The sequence below is a fragment of the Pelodiscus sinensis genome, chromosome 2, assembly GCF_049634645.1.
Source record: "Pelodiscus sinensis isolate JC-2024 chromosome 2, ASM4963464v1, whole genome shotgun sequence".
Lineage (NCBI taxonomy): Eukaryota > Metazoa > Chordata > Testudines > Trionychidae > Pelodiscus > Pelodiscus sinensis.
Window position 1 is genome coordinate 102,191,112 of NC_134712.1, and position 16,288 is coordinate 102,207,399.

General features: G+C 44.1%; 1 long non-coding RNA gene across 1 annotated transcript in view; it reads left to right on the plus strand.

Moving 5' to 3' along the window:
* The first annotated feature begins 7,451 nt into the window (after window positions 1-7,451).
* The window catches only part of LOC102447874 (uncharacterized), a 198,183-nt gene continuing 189,346 nt past the window's right edge, over window positions 7,452-16,288 (plus strand). Inside the window, exon 1 of the long non-coding RNA XR_012900988.1 lies at window positions 7,452-7,807. This is a non-coding gene — a long non-coding RNA (uncharacterized LOC102447874). The remainder of the gene's footprint in view (window positions 7,808-16,288) is intronic.

Here is a 16,288-nt window from a genome sequence, read left to right on the forward strand (position 1 = left end):
CCACTAAGGAGGGAGTGAATTAAAAGCAGTGTGCTAAAACTAATTTCACTCCACTAGCACTAGTTATGTCGTGCTACCCTCGTTAGGCTGAAATCTGCTGGGGGAAATACAGCCACATTGCAAGAATCTCACACATCCTCCATCAAAGTCATTTATGTTGGTAACCTCATGCACTTAAAAGGTGAATCATCAATCTTCTTAAGAGAATCTGAGTCAGCTGCAGTCCCCAACTGCTTCCAGTGAAGGTGCTTTTCATGGCATAGGCAAGGACCTCAAAACCCTTCAATTTTGCATTTCAAAGGTGCATGCACGCCTGCTGTGAGTATTGGAAAGAAAATTAAGGAAGTGACCAAAAGCAATTATTTATTTGATGACTGTTCATTGAATTCAAGGTTAAATGAAAAGCTTTCTAAAACTAGAATAAATCAATTCCAAAACTTTCAGGGGCCAAACCCCTATGAGAATACACAAGCCCTAACCCCAAAATTTGAAAGAAATACATTTTATTTGTAAACTGAAGCTTAGATCTTTGTTATTGTTTTTAACTGCAGGACCTGAATCTTGTTCCTCAAATTTCTGTGTTTTGCCTCACAGCTGTAGACCTTTGGAACATGTAAAGCTGTACAAGAACTTGCATCCTCATGTAATTTTCCATAAGGAATGTCAATCTTCCATAACCAGAGCAAGTCTATTTCAGTTCTATAATGACTCTGTTTATAGCAATGTTAAAGAATCCGGATAGTGGCTGCAACAGTTAAAGCAACAGTTGAATGATCTTAATTATATGGCTAATTTTTTTTAAATCATAAAAAATTCCTAGAGTCCTATAACTGGAAGGGACCTCAAGATATCATCAGGTCCAGTCCCCTGCCCTCATGGCATGACCAAGCACCATCTGGACCATCCCTGATAGATGTCTGTCTAACCTGTTCTTAAATATCTCCAGTGATGGAGATTCCACAACCTTCCTAGGCAATCTAGTCTAGTGTTTAACTACCCTGACCATTAGGAAGTTTTTCTCTAATGTCCAACCTAAACCTCTCTTTATAAAGGAATATCATACTATATTCAGCTTTAGGTTTTTGAAAATGCAGTGACATCTTCACATTCCCTTTACTTCTATTTCAGATTCTCAGGTGTAGGACAGTGCAGAATTAGTTTTTGTTCTTATTCAATTCCTGTTCTGTCACTTAGCAAAATTCTCTTTCCTGGCTGCTGGACTGGGTTTTGTTCTTCCAAATCCTTAGAGATCAGTTTCTTAGAATACCATGAAACAGATTTTAATTAGATCCTTTAAATTGTACTCGGTACTTCAACTCCTAAAGAAGTTCCATGTTCTCTTTTGAGTCCTCAGGGCAAATTGCTACAGAAACATCAAGTACTGTGTAAGGATTCAGCTCCATTACCCAGACAATAATTAGTAAAGTACTAGAAACTACACCTCCCCATTCTTTGCAGTTCACTTGACATTAGTGTTTCTCCAGCTATTTCTAGGATGGCAGCTTAGCTAGTCATTAGGAAAAGTGCAGGCTGGTCTTGGTTAAAAAGGACAAAAAGCCAAGCTGCATTGTATAAAAAGCCTCTAAGTTATAAGCATTGCTTTTTCTTTTTTAATCTAGCCTATGCTTACATCTAGTGTCCACTATTTTCCTTTCTTTGGATGCTTATAGGGGAATAGAGGCCCTAGGTAAACTACTTATTTACTGAAACAAAAACACAGGTATAAAGTCCCAGGAATGAAAGGATGTGCTACATGTTGCTTCAGGGGTAGGTAAAAGGGCTTTGCTGTTCAATGGAATAAAGATGCTCTGGGACACAAAGCTGAGCAGCTGGCTAAGTGATGTCATGTTGGCATCTCACAAGAGGACTCCAAATATAAAAATTAAAGGTGCAAGTCTGGTAATATGCAGGAGAACTTATGTGCAGGGTAATGGTCCCAATTCACTATTTATAAGGCTACGATTGTGACACAGTTATTTTAGTAAAAGGCACGGGCAGGTCACTGGTGATTAAAAGAATTAACCGAGCCTGTGACTTGTCAGTGACTCTGCTTAAAATAAGCAGCATCAGGGATAAATAGGGGGAGGAATCGAGTCTCATGTCGGGAGGGAACCAACAGGCCAAGCCCCTACAATGGTGGGGCAGACAGCCCTGGCTGCAGCAGAGGGTGCAGCCACAATGAGCACACAGCCTTTTCTCTGGAGCTGGCTGCAGCTACAAGACAGGGGCATGCAGCCCAGCTACAGCATCCCCTTCCCCCCCCCCCCCCAAGCTGCAGGGCAGAGGCTGCAGGGTACTGGATCCAAACATTCAATCCCAGTTGCAGGGCAGGGGCACACAGTCCCCCGCTGCAGTCCTGGATTCAGCTGCTGACAGCTGAAGCAGAAAAAGGCATGGAGGCAGGGGAGCCAATAGCTTCCATGGGAACCTGGGCATGGTGTGTGTGTGGGAGGGGGAGGGGGAAGGAGAAAGGGGGCAGCTGCATGCTCCCTGGAAGGGGTAGGCAGGGGCCAGCCAGCCCCAACGCAACTTGGAGCATGGCTCCCTTCCCACCCCAACCCTCAGAGCAGCACAGAGCATGCAGCATGGTGCTCTGGCGTCGATTTAAAGGGTCTGGGGCTCCAGTCGCCACTGCTGCTGCAGTAGCAGCATTGGCACCGAGATCCCCAGGCCTCTTTGAATTGCCAGGCCCCTTTTGCCTGCCTCCCCTCACCATGGTTAGTGGGCCCACATAGAGTCCTGGTGAAGACATGAAATCGAAGACCGCCGTGATCTCCATGACCAAATCATAGTGTAACTATATTTATACCAGGGCAAAGTGAGTGTATTTTACATTTATATGGCAGGGCAAATAGGAATTGGGCTCAGTGTGCTCAGAAATGATGGAGGAAGCAACTTGCCTTGCTTTTGAACCCCACAGACGATGGTGATGCACTAAGTTGCACATTGCCCTCCATGTCACTGAATTCTCTGTACTCATCCTGAAAACGCAAGCTGGCAATATTCTCAGTCATATCCTTTTCCTCACCTTTGTCTGTGCATGTTAAAACATGAAACGAAGAAGAATCAGCACCACCAAGCTATGCTCACGACATACTGAGTTAATGCTTGTGTTTTTTGGTGGTTTGTTTCCCTGGTCCTTTGCTCTGTTACCTTCTATCAGGACCCAATTCTGTACCCCTTAAAGGGAATGGAAGACTCCACTTGTGCATTTATTGTGTATTTAATTTAGTTTTTATTTAAGGCACAAAGCCAGAGCTTTGGGTACCTCCCAAACTTAAAATCACAACTGGAAAGCATAAACCTTTTCAGTACAATACTTTCCAATTCCAAATTCCCTAGTTAACACACTTCCCCACAGAGGAAATGAAGGGCACTCAGTATCAGAACCCTTCCTCCTCCTCCCCACAGTGTGGCCAGATTTACATTGGAAGGGTAAGGGTCATGTGTGTCATACAACTGGAGACAGGAATGACAAGTTTATGGAGAATTAAACTACACTACGCCATTTTTAATCACAGTTATTTATTAATTTTTAATATCCAAAGTTGGTTTACCCTTTTCTCAATGGGAAGCTTGATCGGTATAATCTAAGGGAAATTTAAACCACAGAGCTACCTTTTAAAGCCTACTGGGAAATCACATTTGAGAAGGGATCGATTTAATAATGAACTTAGTTATACCCTGAAAACTGTGAGCAGGACTAAAAAAAACCAAAAAGACTGGATATTTATAGGGCTGAAAAGAACACCTAAGATTATAGCAGCAGAGATTAAATTGAAATATATAAACTAAAACTGAAGGCTGATTGACACGCACTGAGGATCTGTCCTCAGTTGTTTTGGAAGGGATATAAACACTTATGCTTAATCTCTACCTGATGATTGTGAAGGAAGCTTTTCCTGTAGGTAGAGTATTTTATAACTGTAGGTTTTCTTGCTCCTTCCTCTGAAGCATCTGTGCTGGCAGTATTGGAAACAGGATACCGAAGTAGATGGATAACTGGTCTGTTCCAGTATGGCAATTCCTGGATTCTTATCCTGGAACCTCTTACTGAAGGCATAATTGTGTTTAGAAATCGCACACACCTTGCATTCTAAATATAAGTTTGGCTCTCTTCCAAATGATTGTGGGTCTGCAGCTCATTCTGATTCACCACTGTACGTTCAATCATTCAGCATTCTTAGTAAACAAGACACTCTTGGATGCAATCAGTGGTGTCTTAAATCACTGCAGGATTCCATACTTACATTGTTAATTATTCAACACGTCCTGAAAAAGCTTAGAAAGAGGTGGCAATTGGTCGATTGGTGAGGAGTTCATTAAATATTCAATTTCTGTTTTGAAAACTCTCCAGCCTGAAACTGTTTAAATGTCCCCTTCAGTTTAAGGCAAACACAGCTATACGTTGCAGCATTAACATGACTTATGGACAATGCAGTGGCTCAAATATTAATTGATGGTTAATTCATAGGTTTCAATTGAGTGGAATTTATAGTCCAAGCTGCTTTGAACACATTACCAAAAGATGCATCATTGTGTTTATGAAAGTAAATGGGCCAGGCAGGCATTTCACAATTTTTACAAATTGCTCTGGCTACCACTAAGTATGTAGCAAATGAAAAGGAAAGAATGAGCAACTATAATGTTAGATTGTTTGGGTGGTACATGCCTTTATATTGATGACAAATGTTGGCAGGATTCCATGGGCAGAGAGGTTTGCAGAGCCGGCTACTTTTATCTCAGTGCCCATGGTAACGCCCAGATGGAAAGCAGTGCGTACCAACGAGAGAAGGCAGAGCGGGAGGGAGAAGGAATAAGCTTGATGACAAAGACTAAGAGCTGTAACTGTTAAAATGTTATGGGGCTGTAGTTAAAAAGAAAGGCAGAAATTCTGTCCTTTTGGTGAATGATTTTTATGTAAAGAGGCACGTAGATGCCACTGAGGGCACCATCCTGCCAGACCTACTTATAAGAGCAGCTTTACACATGACCTCATCACAGCAGCAGAGGAGAAAACCGACCAACTTGTGAGGAGGGTGCAGAGGTGGCATGAAGCCATTTCCTGCATGCTGGGGCCAGCCAGGCTGTAGGGCTACTCCAGCCACAATGCCTGTGCCAGCAGCCAAGGCTATGTGGAGCTGTAATGCTGGCTGTATGTCACCGAGGATTCCTTTGCACTGGGTCAGTGCTCCCACAGCCTGCTATGTTGGGAGAATCTAGGCCACTGAGCAAAATTGCTCTGGTGTGCCCATATTGATTTGCAGGAGCTGGCAGTCCAAGGGGACTGTGAAGACTAATCGGGAGTTTAGGATTTAAAAATGGGAACTAGTGCTTTTATTTAGATTTCCACTAACAGCAAAGGGTGAAGGGAAGGTGAAACTAAGTAACTACGCACCAGTCTAACTTGTGGTAATGGGGCGCAGCATGATAACCGTCACACACTGCCTTACATCGAAGGTCCATCTAGCCCAGTATCCTGTCCTCTGACAATGGCCAATGACAGGTGCTCCAGAGGGAATGAACAGAACAGTGATTTCTCCCTTGTCACCCATTCCCAGCCTCTGACAAACAGAGGCTAGGGTCACTATTCCTACCCATCCTGGCCAATAGCCATTCATGGATCTATCTAGCTCTTTTTTGAACCCTATTCAAAAGCAATTATTTCTCCTGCAGATTCCCTTATAGCAACAGGAGCACAGGCCCTTTAAGACCAGGCTTGAATTAGCTCAAGTACAGAAAGGGCCACTTTTAGAGAGAAATGGGAGAAAACTGGGTAAACAGTCCTTTATTTTGAATCCAAGCTGGATTCTACGGTCCGGGCTGGCTCTGAGAGGCAGAATAATTTCCCTTCCGCCCAGCGCACACAGAAGCAGCCGTGCCAAGGAGTGGCTGGGGATTCATGCCAGGGGAAGGAAGGTTTTAGTTTTGGCTAATGCTTCATAGGACATCCACCTTAGAAGCTGCATAGGCAATGTATCGATCACCACATTGCAAAACTGGCTGGGCTCAGCCTATTGTGGAGTGGTTCTGGGTGGCTCTCCACCTCCATTTAGTTTCAGCCAGTCAGCCCCTTTCTCCTTACCACAATCATTCTCTTTTTCCTTTCTAAATGCCTGTAAAAACGAAAGCTCCCTCCCATTAGCGAGAAGGAAAGGGAGACCAGCAACCTGGCCCAATGAAATTAGAAGACAAATAAATACCTAAAACAAACAACAGGAAGCCAACCAAAACAAACCAACCAACCTCGAGGGAAATAGTATTTTAAAAACTGAATGAACACTAAAAGGTAGTGTGTTTACCTGTCCTTTTAATGGGAGGCTGCAGAACTGTATGTTGGACCTTAAATAGTGCTGTGTGTGGCTACAAATAGCAAATTCTCTTTGCTTCATTCATGATTAATTTGGTGCCTCCAACCTGCACAGTAAGCAGTCTGTGAGGTGTCCTTGAATCCTAAGAGAACTTAGAACAGCCTCTTTAGGAGATAAAGTCTCAAAGGAGTAGCCATGTTAGCCTTTTAACTTTAAAAACCAATCCGTAGTCTTGTGGCACCTAAGCTCCTCTGAGGTGCCACAAGACTGCTCGTTCATTGTCTCTATGAGATAGCTTACCTGAAGTAAGGGTGCAGACTGACTTTTATGACTATAGTGTAGTGGGCTGTAGGTTCTTTATCTATTTCAATCCTGCTGGTCAGATTTTCATATTCCATCTTGAGAAAAAGAAGTTCAGCCTCTGACATGCAAGATAAATACAGTACTTTACACTTACAGATTTACCCATTATTTTAATGTGCCTGCCTTTTCATACTTTAACAAGGGACAGTCCATACAGAGTGGAAATGGATAGGGGTGGACTGGAAAGAAGTGGTATTAGTCTTTGCCCCTGTCTTCCTTTTTCCACGTACCCCTTCCAGAATGCCACCACAAGCTTTCCCCAAATACTCCTTCCCACCACACAGCTCTCAGATTTCCTCCTTTGCAATGTGGTCAACCTAAGAGACAGTGACCTATGTTTTCTTGCCCTACTCAACTCAAAACAAGTAGATAATTTGCCCAAATAGGAAACCAGTCATAAAATAGCCTCCTGTTTCACCCCTAGCACCTGATGACAGGACCATCCATTCCTGAGAAAGAATAGGTGAACAGGGCAGAGGAAACATGGAATGGATTGTCCCAGAAGAGAACCCAATGTTATCAAACCATAGTAAAGTCCAGGGACAGAGTGCTCCTTGAGTTTTCACTGAATCACAATGGACACACCTGAGACTGGTTAGTTTAAGCACCCTGGAAAAAAGGAACATGTGTTTCTGAACTACCTGAGGCTGCTAATCTTGCAAGATCACACATGCTTGTGATATTCACAGCTCTTTCAGCGTCTCTGGGTTTGTTAAAAATAAACTAGTCTCACAGGTTATCAATACTTCTGCTTCTCTACAAAAGGAAGTGTTGAGGCATACACACATTTAAAATTACAAGGCAGCTAAGCAGATATTTCTGAACCTCAAAAAAAAGTTTGATTTAAATCTGGGACAAAGTTTAATCTCTTCTTAAAAGTCAGATTGCTTCAATCATCCCTATACTTAAAGAAGTCAGCTCCCCCGCAACTCCCCCTCCCCCAATCTCCTCAAAACATCCTTACAGCTTCCTTTAGCCTGTGCTAAGGGTTTTCCAGATCAGAGTATGGTATCTCTGTTGGTAGCCCAGATAGAGTGGGCCTTACTCTTCACTACCTTGAACCTTATGTTGTCATTCAGAAGAGCAGAAAACATCACACTCACCTTGCACTGGTATCAATGACTCCAAAAGAGGTAAGTTAAACAATTACACTGTTTTGTTTTAAGGAATATTATTTTATATTGAAAGTGTTAAAGTGTCTTCTTCATCAAGTGTCCAACATCTATTCATTTTTGTCTTCTTAAACCTGACAAGGAATATTTATGCCACTGGCTAGTCCCTTTTACCCCATCTCTCTCTTTTTTTATTTAAGTTTCCAGTCTGTCCCAGCGGGTACACTGCTTTTCTGCTGCAATCAATCACATTGTCTCACTTCTTTTCTCTCCTTTCTATGACTCATTCTATAATTTATTTCAAGGAAAGTCAACAGAAGCAGAGAGATTTCTCCTCCTGATGGTCAAGACTAGACTAAAGAAGTGGATTAACTGGGTTGTAATTAGCACTTCCTTCCTAAAAATCAAAGTATTGTATGGTTTCTCTGTGACTTTTCCCTCTGTGAAATTAAAACAAAATGCAGCTCCAGCTTGGGGGCTGGAGTAAAGGAAATTGGTTACAGTCTATACTGAGGCAAATAAGGGAAGAGTCACAAATTTTCCCCTTGGGGGTGTGAAAAGTAAATGTTGCAGCTGCAGTAGAAGGTGTATTGGCTGCTGTAGCATGGTTCAGTGATAGTTTCATGACAGTTTCAGAATTCTCACATGAAAACTGGTATCTTTACACAGCTTTGCTCTAACTGCCAGCTTTTCATTTACCTTTTGTGTCTGTTTTTCCTTTAATCTTTGTTATACGCTCACAGGCCATCACATTAAAAATCATCTCTGAGATAAAATTGCAGTTTCCCTTAGTCATGTAAAAATGTGTTGAAAATAAAGCGGGGGAGGTCTCTTCTGGCTCTGAATAGGGTGTATGGTATAAGAAAGTGACCTTTTTGATAGTCCCTTTCAGACTAACTCATTTTAAGTACCTGTGCCTTTGGATATGTTCTTTGTAAACTGTATTTTCTTCCTCTGAGGCTGGGAACCATAGGCGTGTGCAGTACATTTCATTAGGGTATGCATCCAAAGAACTTAAAAAAAAAAGTACTTTGACCCCCCATTAGCCACACCCCTGACCCCTGTTAACTATGCCCCTGGCCCCTATTAGCCACGCCTCTTGAGGTAACCCTCTCAGGCAAGATGGGCACATGACCAAAAGTAAAAAGTGTTATGTGACCCCTCAAAGACTTTTCCCACCATCCTCCTACTGGTAGGGATTAGTTTGGCCCCCACCAACCCCTCCCCCATGAAACTATCCTGCAATTGCATTAACTCAATGCGTGTGACATTAATGCGGGGGGTGGAGAGGCTGGGGGGCAGGGAAGCATTCCCTCTAAGAGCAGAATGAATTTTGTGTTGTGCACCAGTACTAAATTCATGTGGCTTGTTTGGATGTGCCATTGTGGCACCCAAGTTATTAATAAATATTTACCTTTCCACTCTGCTGCCATCTCCTCCCCTTGCTCCATCAACTCCCCTGGTGCCTGCTTCCCCCCAACCCCTCACCCGCCTCTGCTGTCCTGACTCCTGCCCTTCTCACTGCCCTCAGCCTTCCTGAGACCTGCCCCCCCACCAGCCCTTCTCTCCTCCCTGTGCCCACTCCTCCAGTAGCCCCACTCTGATCAAGTGAGCTACCCCTCTTCTAACACCTCCCTCTACACACCTGCCCTGCCTTTCTCCTCTGGTGCTGGTCCCTCCCCTGCAGGTGTCTGCCCTTCTGCTTCACCCCTAGAATCCCCTGGCACCTGCACCTTCCCTTACCCCTGCACCCTCCTGGTGTCTCCCCCTTCCCTCACTGCCCCTGCCCCCTTTGCCCTCTTTTTCCCTGATGCCCACCCCATCACCACTCTCTGCCCCCATTCCCCTCATGCCCCTGTGCCCTCACATATGATTTGCTCCAACCCCACATTCCTCATTCCCACCCCTTCTGTCAAGCCTTCTCCCAGCACCTCCCCCTCCAATCCCCAATGCCCTTACCTTCTCCTCTTCCAGCATTACCCTGTCCCCCCTCCTACTGACACCTCCCCTCCTGCCCTTTTCCTCATTGTCTCCACTTCCCCCCCTAGCATTTGTGTCTCCTCTACCTTGTCCCTTTGGTGCCTTCTCCTTTCTTTCTCCTCTACCTTCTCCCTCCGTACAAGCCCCTTCCACCTCTTCCCCTTTCTTCCTCCTCCACCCTCCGCCACCGCAAAAGCCCCTTCCTCTCCCACCCCTTCCTCTTATTTCCACCCCCTTCCTTACTTTCAGCTTCTGCCTTAGAGCTTGCAGGGCTGGAGTCAGAGCCAGCCCAAGCTGCAGAGCTGGGCGGGGATGCATGGTGCTGCAGGACCGGGTGCTGCCAGCATGCATGGGGGTGCCCCCAGGGTGCCGCATGGTGCTGCTGGGACAGGCAGGGGCACCCCCAGGGCTCCGTGCGGTGCTGTAGGGTGGAGCCCGGGCTGCAAAAATGGCTCGGGCCGCTGTCTGCAGTCGGGACCCAGCTGCTTTTGGAGCTGGGCCGTTGGGTTTTAAAGTTCCTGGCATTTCCCCTCTCGCCTGTTGCGCAGCATTTCAGGACGCTGAATATGTGCTTTCTTTGCCCTACAGTGCCCAGTAGATGGCTGTGTGGAATTTAAAGTGAGAGGCTGTGTCACTCCATCACAAATCCCCCTCTTCCTCCAGGAGCTGCTGGCTGGCCCCAGACGTTAGGGTGTGCCTGGGCACACCCGGCACACCCCGTGTGCATGCCAATGTTGGGAGCCAGTGGTAGGACATTCAAGCTCAGAGCTGAAATGAGACAAATATATTGGGGGTGTCCTTCCATATTACTGCCATACACACACTCACTCACTCACTGATGTCTTTGGTGACTTCCTCTTGCTGTGGCAGAGTGGAGTGCAGCAGACCTGTGTGGAGGTGTAAATCAACAAAACACAAGCTTCTGGAGAGCAGCTTAGCCCACACTAAAGGAAACCAAGGGGTTAATACAGGCCTGAGGAAATAGAGAGTGCAACACCTGTGTTGTGACATACTATCCACTGGGCTTTCAGGGTACATCTACACTGTGGGCTAAAGTTGAGTTAAGATATGCAACTTCAGCTACGTTAATTGTGTAGCTGAAGTCAAAGTAGTTTAATTTGGCTTTTGGTGCTGTCCACTCTGCAGGAAGTTGAAGGATGAACACTCTTCCTTCAACTTCCCTTACTCCTCATGAAATGAGGGTTTCAGGAGTCGGAGTAAGAAGAGTGTTATTTCGAAATGATTTTGAAATAACGGGCTTGCTGTGTAGACACGCACTCTATTATTTCAAAATAAGCATGTAGCGTAGTATTCTCTGAGGTTGAGATAAAAGCTCCTTCTGAAAGTGCTGGAGGACAGGGTTTAATGCTACCAAGCTGTATGACTTTGCAAGTGGTTGAACTAGGAGTGGCTGGTTTACTTTGTTCCTTGTAGGATAAGTCACTGGAATAAGCCTCCATTTCTTTTTTAACTTTGGACTGGGCTGCAGGAAATATCAAAATATTTTCCTTTCACTGCTCTTGCATAGCTCAATGAGAGGAGGACTCTTCACTTGGGTCTTACTTTTCAGGAAGAACAGCATTGTGCAAGAGGGTTTTTCTTGCATAAGAAGGGACAGTGTAGACAATCCTTGTGCAAAAGCCTCATCTGAAAAAAATGGTGGCTCATTAGGTATGCAAATGAGGCTTGGCGATATGCCATGCTTAGTCTCATTTGCATATTACTCGCACAAGAAGCTGCGAATGTAGACATAGCCCTAATGGGAAGTTAAAGCAGTAACTACCCCTGACATAAAGAGGCAAGGCATTTGTCGTCAGGGGGCCACTGATGTCTCCTGACTTGTTTGCCAGGTTGAGGGGAAAAGGAATGAGGAAAGACAGGTGTGTCAGTCCAGCACCAGTGGGAATGACTGTGGAGAACCAAGCATGATTGATGCCTTCTTTGGCAATGTAGCTTGCTTGCCTTTCTAAATATTTTGAGGCCATCCCAACTAGCCCTGCGCTAGCATGAGAACTGGAATGGCACTGGAATGTGTGGGGGAGAAGACAAACATACAAACCTCCTCTCCCACACTTAACTACCTCTCAGTTCTTACATGAGGGTTGGGCAGAATTGAGAGTCTCTCTTGCTGTACCCACCCAACTCAGTGTGGAGCTTAGAAAATAGGAGCTGATGTGTAAATGAAGATGGGGGAGAAAAGGAAGGAGAAAAAGAAAGGAATGAGCCACTAATAATCCTAAAAGGGGAAAAAGAATGTCTAAGCCAGCTGAGGTGCTGGTGTATGGGATGCTTGCCACTGAAGGGCATAACTAGGACAGTTATTAGTAGATCTTTGGTGTATGGAAACAATGGTCAAATACTTTGGGTTTTCTTGGCACATATTTAGTGATCTAGCAATTCTGTGCTGCTGGCCTCTCTTCTTCCCCTTCATCCATCAAAGGAAGCTCACACCATAGTGGATTTGTAGCTCCTCAGAATAGTAGTACATGTAAATGCACTTCACAATAAAATCTTCCATCTGTGTGGAAGGGAAACATGCTGTGCAGGGTGGCAGTTCTGTCTGCTCTCTTTCTCTCACTGAATTCCTTTGCAGACTCTCTTTGCTAAGATATGACCATTGGTGGAAGTGAGCATGGAGGGTTTATTGGTGACACAGCAGTGTATGTGTGTGTGTGTACGTAGGGGGATGCTACTACCTCACACCCCTACTCTCCATGCAGTTGAGGTAGACACTTTTCAAAATTGAGGGTCCTTTGTTCCCATCAATGCTAGGCAAGGAAAAGAGAGAATGTTGATGTCATTGTACACTGAAGTCAGTAGCTGAATTAGACTTTTACAATTGACTTCAATGGCAGCCGAATTATCTCCATGTGGAGGAGTGCATTGAAAATTCTACCCATAGCTTCTGCGATGCAATAAAAAGTGGCAGCTTTTCTGAACACAAAGTCAGGTCTGCTCCTTGTGGCTTTGTTGCTTGTAATTTATAAAAGGGAAGAGATGTGAAAATGGCTGTGAGGAAACATTACAAGCCAATTATAAAAACAGATGATTCAAGGGAATACGCTAAAGTTGTTTGCTAGACAATAAAAACGGATCATTCCTGGCTATGGCTGGTGTTCCTTCAGTGGAGATGTCTGTCCCATCTTCGATGCAGATGAGGATAGAGGGCGTTCCCTTAATCCTATCATCCTTGTCCAGAGGGGTTTAGGTGTGTCCTCCTCTGTCTTTCATGAGTACCGTGCCCTCGTTCTCCAAGAACACAGAGCTGGTAGGTAACAACATGCCTCCAAGAGCTAGCCCTTTTAAGAAAACCACCAAAGACCATGTGAATATGGCTTGGCCTTCCCAAACAGCCAGGCACAGCCCTGTCCACACTCCGCCCCCAGAACGCCTGCTGTAGACAATCTGGGAATGGAGTGTTCCTGCCTCCAGTGCCTGCCCTCCCTGTGCTATTGGCTGGAACCACATGGCCTTTTTCCTCCCCAGTGCTCCAAGGGCTGGGGAGGCTTGGGTGCGTACATGTGCCTTCTCCCATCTATTCACTCTCCCTGTGTGTGTGTGTGTGTGAGGGGGTGCTCGGCGCACTGCTCTGCCTCCTCTCCTCCTTGTGGGGGGTAGGGTCTCTGCAGAGGGGGTGGATCTGTAGGTGGATCTAGAGGCCTGCCTCCTCCAGTCCAGCTACACCAACAACCCATGCATTTGATTTGCAATACAATGCTGAACAATTGACAACCCTCTGATTCAGTGTAAAGGGGCCATAAAGTGTGCCACAGCAGTATTAAAAGCACCTTTGTATAAATGGAAGTCAGAGCTCTAGTTTTTAAATCCTTACATTGACATGTTTCAGGGAAGGGTCAGTACCTTGTCATTTCTTTTTGACCTTGAGCTTATTGGTTGGATTATATTTTCTATGTTGCTGGAGGTATGATGGGAGTTTCCTCTATTAGGTTTATTTGATCAAACTGTATTAGTAATTGAATCCTCCTTATTTCAGTGCTGATAGACTAGTTTCTAAAATGCTGTTCATTAAAGTGCAAGTATAATAAGATTAGAGGAAAAAAACCCTGCAGTGTTTGCAGAGTGGTAATGTTATTCCTCTCTCCTGATAATTTTTAGATTTACATCAGCGATGTGCCCCAGATAATTATATTTTTAGGTGCTCAAAAATTAACATATCACATGATAATTCATGTACCTACACACATAAAATCTCTAATTCACAATATATTGCCCGTCTGCTGTAGTTCTGGATGATTCTAATCAAACCTGCACATGAAAAGATTTGTCCAATACTTATATTTCAAATGGGAGTCATGTGCATGGTACTTAAACAAAACAAAGGTGTTAGGCAGCACACTGAAGAGAAGTAGGGGGTAGAAAGCAGCACAAGAAGAGGTGGGTAAGTGATTCCTAGAGGATTTTGTGGTTATCACAATCATGTTGAAAGGAATACAGTAGCTAATAACCCTGTATTAAGTTCCATGAGAGTGACTGATTGAATTCCTTTCATTTTATTATTGATGCAAGTCCCTTTATTTCAATGCAAGTTCAGCAATGACAGCTTGATCTTCCAAAGAGCTCCAGATAGGCTCAGGAATTTGTCTGCATGGTACTTGTTACAGGATCAGGGCATAAACTATTATGGACAAATGAACAGTAGCTGCTTTTCTGATATCAATGCCACTTTTACTGGAAAAGATGTATTTTCCCACATAGTAACTGTATTAAAAGGATAGGTTATGCATGGGATTACTTTTTAAAGTCCTCTGTGCTACAGTGCTTTAAAACAGAATTTTACCAATTATTTTACCAGCTTACTTTACCAGCTTGCTATTCATTCTGATTTACTTTTTGCAGTTCATCCTGGACAAAGGAAGTGAGTTAGTAATTTTCATGTCTAGGGACACAGGTAGTCAGTAATCTTCAGCCAGTTTGCTTTGTGGGTCTCATGAATCATCAGAATGCTTGGATTTCAGACCAGTGAAAGTCTTTGTTAATTTTAAAATGTTTCCATTAGGTTTCTCCCACACTCACCATGGAAATATTTCTATTGGCCTGAAGATTTAATTTTTTTGGTTTTTGTGTGCGCAAAATCTAAAGTTGCAACTTCTGTTAACTACATAGGCTTTGACTACAGCAGCTGTAGCACTTCTGATGAAGATGCTCTAAACTGATGGGAGAGAACTCTCCCCTTGGCTAAAGGCTTCACTTCTGTGAGAGAGGCAGTAGCTACATCAGTGGAAGAAGCTCTCCAGCTGGCATTGCGCTCTCCACACAGGTACTTAGGTCAATGTAACTTATGTTGCTCAGGGGTGTGGATTGTTCACAGCCCAAATGGTGCAAATTATGCTGAAGTAATTTGTAGTGTAAACATAGCCATAGGTTTTAAGGTGATGTAAATCCATTAAGTGAAGTTATTGCTATTTTACAGTGATGTGAAATCAAAACACGGCCTTGTGTGTCTGATCCTACAATCCTTATTGATGTGAAGTGCAAAACTGGGCATTGTAAGGACCTTGTACATAATAGGTAGAGCCTTAAAAACTACACTTTCTAGTTTTAAATCCAGAACAAAGGATGTTCTGATATGGTTACTGGCTAATAGAGTATAATTTTACAGCAATCTAAAACTTTCACCATTAACACCATTTAGTACTTACATTGTACTTACTAAGTGGGGGTGGGGTGGTGTGGTGGAAAAGGCTCAAATTAGAATCACTGCACTGATTAAAAACAGGGTTTTGCATGTTGTCTTTTCCTCCTGTCAGAGAAACAACCAACACAGTTACTGTACACAGCACTAAAATATGTAACCGCCATGCTTCAAGGGGGGAATCAAATAACTGCCCAAAGCTAGGAAGAAACCTCCTCTCTGGACAGATTTTTTCCATAATTGTCTATCTTGTGAAGTATCTGGTGAGGAGTGCTGGTAACAGCAGACTATTGGGGTATGTCTAGACTACATGCCTCTTTCGCCTGAGGCATGTAAATTAGACTACCCGACATAGTCAATGAAGTCGGGATTTAAATATCCCTGGCTTCATTAAAATAAAAATGGTTGCCGCGCTGTGCTGGCTCAGCTGATTGTCAGCACAGTGCGGCAGTCAAGATGTGGGTCGGTCAACAGGGAACGCCTTTGTTGACTGCTTCTGTAAACCTTGTTTCACGAGGCATAAGGGAGCGGAGGCATTCCCTGTCGACTGATCTGCATCTTGACTGCCGCACTGTGCCGATGATCAGCTGAGCCAGCACAGCGTGGTGGCCATTTTTATTTTAATGAAGCCCGGGATATTTAAATCCCGGCTTCATTGACTATGTCGGTATGTCTAATTTACATGCCTCTGGCAACAGAGGGTTCACTATGGCCATTCTGATGTTCTTAATACAGTATGCCAAAAAATATGTTGTGTGTGCGCTCTTCTCTTTTATACCCATTAAGCGGGTTTCTTGTTAAAGGACACAGAAATTTGTGGCTACCACTGCTTCCAGATAGCTAACAAGAGCTCCTCTAGCTTTTCCTGG